This window comes from Pelophylax lessonae (assembly GCF_965119305.1).
Source record: "Pelophylax lessonae genome assembly, chromosome: 5".
Lineage (NCBI taxonomy): Eukaryota > Metazoa > Chordata > Amphibia > Anura > Ranidae > Pelophylax > Pelophylax lessonae.
In genome coordinates, this window is record NC_138772.1 from 547,492,464 (window position 1) to 547,497,548 (window position 5,085).

A 5,085-nucleotide genomic window follows, 5' to 3' on the forward strand; every position below is an offset into this window, starting at 1 on the left:
TGATGGACAGCAGATGGGTTCTATGGGTGATGGACAGCGGATAGGTTCTATGGGTGATGGACAGCGGATGGGTTCTATGGGTGATGGACAGCGGATGGGTTCTATGGGGGTAATGATGGACAGTGGATGGGTTCTATGGGTGATGAATATTGATAGGTAGCGCTGGGCCCTCTATAGGATCATATTATATAGGAAGGGGGTCATTCCTATATACTATACTAGGGGTGATCTGGGTCTGTCCTACAAGATGGACAGTGGATGGGTTCTATGGATGATGAATACTAATGGGGGGGGGGGTTCTATGGGGAAGGGGTCACATATAGATTTAATATATGAAGTATCCTGGGTCTGTTCTACAAGTTGATGTTATAGAGTGGATGGGTTGGATGGATTCTATTAGTGATATACACTGATAGGAACCGCTGAGAGTTCTGTGGCAGATATGCACTGATAGGGACCACTGAGGGTTCCTCCATGGGTCATATACACTGATAGGGACCACTGAGGGTTCTATGGGTGATATACACTGATAGGGACCACTGGGGGTTCCATGGGAGATATGCACTGATAGGGACCACTGGGGGTTCCATGGGTCATATACACTGATAGGGACCACTGAGGGTTCTATGGGTCATATACACTGATAGGGACTACTGGGGGTTCCATGGCAGATATGCACTGATAGGGACCACTGGGGGTTCCATGGGAGATATGCACTGATAGGGACCACTGGGGGTTCCATGGGAGATATGCACTGATAGGGACCACTGAGGGTTCTATGGGTGATATACACTGATAGGGACCACTGGGGGTTCCATGGGAGATATGCACTGATAGGGACCACTGGGGGTTCCATGGGTCATATACACTGATAGGGACCACTGAGGGTTCTATGGGTCATATACACTGATAGGGACTACTGGGGGTTCCATGGCAGATATGCACTGATAGGGACCACTGGGGGTTCCATGGGAGATATGCACTGATAGGGACCACTGGGGGTTCCATGGGAGATATGCACTGATAGGGACCACTGAGGGTTCCATGGGTCATATACACTGATAGGGACCACTGAGGGTTCCATGGGTCATATACACTGATAGGGATCACTGAGGGTTCCATGGGTGATATGCACTGATAGGGACCACTGAGGGTTCTGTGGGTGATATACACTGATAGGAACCACAGGGGGTTGTTTGGATCCCATTATAGGGGAAGGGGTGATATATAGATGTATTCTATGGGGTGACCTGGGTCTATTCTGCAAGAAGATGATGTACAGTAGGGGGCGTTGTAGATGACATTAATGGGGGTCATGAAAGGCAGATAGCTATGGGTCATAATCCATTACTGGGGTAGGTAGGTGTCTCCCTGCCTATGATGGGGGGGGGGGGATGATCTCCAGGAGTGATAAGTCAGTATCCCTTACTGCTTTCAGGTAGGTATCCCTCCAGAGACAAGTCAGGTAAGTATTCATTAGGTGGGTGACATCGGTCTCTACGATAGAAGGGGGCAGGTAGGTGATTTTTATGTCAGTGAAGGGAGGGGGGGGCAGTTATTGTCTATTGGGGCACATGTTTCTCTGCCTATGGTGGTTAGGTAGGTATTCATGCCCCTCCACCAAGAAGCAGGACAGGTAGGTGATAGAGAAATCAGTATCTCTTACTGCTCTCAGGTAGGTACCTCCCCAGAGACAAGGCAGGTGTGTCCATGAGGATGGTGACAGGTGTCTCTACCATAAAAGGGGGCAGATTAGAGACATCTATTTCAGTGAAGGGAGGGGGCAGGTAGGGATCCATGAGGGATCGCGCCTGGGCAAAAAATTTGGAAGAGTGGAGGTAAGTGTCTATCAGTAGGCAATATGAGGAGTGTAGGTAGGTGTCTATGGGTGGACAGTATGATCAGATCAGGGAAGTGTCTATAAGTAGACAGTATATAGAGCTCAGGTAGGGTGCTATGGGTGGCCAGTATGATGAGGACAGGTAGGTGTCTATAGGTGGACAATATGATGAGGACAGGTAGGTGGCTATGGGTGTACAGTATGACGAGGGTAGTAGGTTAGGAGGCTATGGGTGTACAGTATGACGAGGGTAGTAGGTAGGTGACTATGGGTGTACAGTATGATGAGGGTAGTAGGTAGGTGACTATGGGTGTACAGTATGATGAGGGTAGTAGGTAGTTGACTATGGGTGTACAGTATGATGAGGGTAGTAGGTAGGTGACTATGGGTGTACAGTATGATGAGGGTAGTAGGTAGGTGGCTATGGTGGACAGTATGATGAGATAAGGTAGGTGGTTTTGGGTGTACAATATGACTATGACAGGTAGGTGTCTAAAGGTGGACAATAGGATTAGAACAGGTAGATGTACAAGGGGGAGAGTATAATATACACAGGTAGGTATCTCTGGGAGGGCAGTATGATGAGGGTAATAGTGGGTAGGTGTTGATAGGTGGGCAGAATAATGGGAGTAGTAGGTAGGTGTCTATACGTGGACAATATAAAGGTATGTGTCTATAGGTGAGCAGTATGATGGGGGTAGTAGTAGGTAGGTGTGTGTATAGGGGAGCAGTATGATGCGGGTAGTAGTAGGTAGGTGTGTATAGGTGAGCAGTATGATGGGGGTAGTAGTAGGTAGGTGTCTATAGGTGAGCAGTATGATGGGGGTAGTAGTAGGTAGGTGTCTATAGGTGAGCAGTTTGATGGGGGTAGTAGTAGGTAGGTGTCTATAGGTGAGCAGTATGATGAGGGTAGTAGTAGGAAGGTGTCAATAGGTGAGCAGTATGATGAGGGTAGTAGTAGGTAGGTGTCTATAGGTGAGCAGTATGATGAGGGTAGTAGTGGGTAGGTATCTATAGGTGAGCAGTATGATGAGGGTGGTAGTAGTAGGTAGGTGTCTATAGGTGAGCAGTATGATGAGGGTAGTAGTAGGTAGGTGTCTATAGGTGAGCAGTATGATGAGGGTAGTAGTAGGTAGGTGTCTATAGGTGAGCAGTATGAGGAGGGTAGTATTAGGTAGGGGTCTATAGGTGAGCAGTATGATGGGGGTAGTAGTAGGTAGGTGTCTATAGGTGAGCAGTATGATGAGGGTAGTAGTAGGTAGGGGTCTATAGGTGAGCAGTATGATGGGGGTAGTCGTAGGTAGGGGTCTATAGGTGAGCAGTATGATGAGGGTAGTAGTAGGTAGGGGTCTATAGGTGAACAGTATGATGAGGGTAGTAGTAGGTAGGTGACAATATGTGAGCAGTATGATAAGGGTAGTAGTAGGTAGGTGTGTGTATAGGTGAGCAGTATGATGAGGGTAGTAGTGGGTAGGTGTCTATAGGTGAGCAGTATGATGAGGGTAGTAGTAGGTAGGTGACAATATGTGAGCAGTATGATAAGGGTAGTAGTAGGTAGGTGTGTGTATAGGTGAGCAGTATGATGAGGGTAGTAGTGGGTAGGTGTCTATAGGTGAGCAGTATGATGAGGGTAGTAGTAGGTAGGTGTGTGTATATAGGTGAGCAGTATGATGAGGGTAGTAGTAGGTAGGTGTGTGTATAGGGGAGCAGTATGATGAGGGTAGTAGTAGGTAGGTGTGTGTATAGGGGAGCAGTATGATGAGGGTAGTAGTAGGTAGGTGTGTGTATAGGGGAGCAGTATGATGAGGGTAGTAGTAGGTAGGTGTGTGTATAGGTGAGCAGTATGATGAGGGTAGTAGTAGGTAGGTGTGTGTATAGGGGAGCAGTATGATGAGGGTAGTAGTAGGTAGGTGTGTGTATAGGGGAGCAGTATGATGAGGGTAGTAGTAGGTAGGTGTGTGTATAGGGGAGCAGTATGATGAGGGTAGTAGTAGGTAGGTGTGTGTATAGGTGAGCAGTATGATGAGGGTAGTAGTAGGTAGGTGTGTGTATAGGTGAGCAGTATGATGAGGGTAGTAGTAGGTAGGTGTGTATAGGGGAGCAGTATGATGAGGGTAGTAGTAGGTAGGTGTGTAGAGGTGAGCAGTATGATGAGGGTAGTAGTAGGTAGGTGTGTAGAGGTGAGCAGTATGATGAGGGTAGTAGTAGGTAGGTGTCTATAGGTGAGCAGTATGATGAGGGTAGTAGTAGTAGGTAGCGGTCTATATGTAAGCAGTATGATGGGGGTAGTAGTAGGTAGGTGTGTATAGGTGAGCAGTATGATGAGGGTAGTAGTAGGTAGGTGTGTGTATAGGGGAGCAGTATGATGAGGGTAGTAGTAGGTAGGTGTGTAGAGGTGAGCAGTATGATGAGGGTAGTAGTAGGTAGGTGTGTAGAGGTGAGCAGTATGATGAGGGTAGTAGTAGGTAGGTGTCTATAGGTGAGCAGTATGATGAGGGTAGTAGTAGTAGGTAGCGGTCTATATGTAAGCAGTATGATGGGGGTAGTAGTAGGTAGGTGTGTATAGGTGAGCAGTATGATGGGGGTAGTAGTAGGTAGGTGTCTATGGGTGAGCAGTATGATGGGGGTAGTAGTAGGTAGGTGTCTATAGGTGGACACTGTAAGGACAGGTAGGTACTCACCAGGGAAATGAAGAGTCCCGGATCTCTCATGCTGTGACCCCTAATAATCCATGGACGGATCGATCAGCTCCCCCCGGATCTCCGATCCTCCCCGAGCGTCCCCCGATCCTCCGGCTGCTCCATCTCCGGCTCTCTGCTACCCGACACCCCCGGCATCCCTCTGCATGTGCTGGCTCCTCCCCCGGGGGCGGGGCTGCAGACTTGTTACATTGTATCCGCTGAACTTCCCATCACTGAGACATCCTGACATGTTTCACCCCCCTGATCCTTCACCCGAGTCCTCTTCACAGTCCGACCCCTTCACTGCCCGAATTTACAGCTGAGCTTCAATCTGTTCAGGGTGCAACCGATCTTCCTCTCCCATCCCATCATCACAATGACATCATTCTACACCCAGTGACGTCATCTCTGGGGCTCTGTGCTTCTCTATGCAATGCAGGCAGATCATTGCTGGTGGGAGGGGCCTGCAGGGTGCTGTACATTATTATCATCATTATTATTATTTTATTATTATCATCATCATTTTTATTGTTATTACGTTGTATAAGTATTATTATATTATTA

General features: G+C 48.0%; 1 protein-coding gene across 1 annotated transcript in view; it reads right to left on the reverse strand.

The window, feature by feature from the left end:
• The window catches only part of LRRC24 (leucine rich repeat containing 24), a 192,447-nt gene extending 187,796 nt beyond the window's left edge, over positions 1–4,651 (reverse strand). Inside the window, exon 1 of the mRNA XM_082257592.1 lies at positions 4,522–4,651. The gene's annotated coding sequence lies outside the window, so the exon portion shown is untranslated. The remainder of the gene's footprint in view (positions 1–4,521) is intronic.
• Positions 4,652–5,085: the final 434 nt, after the last annotated feature.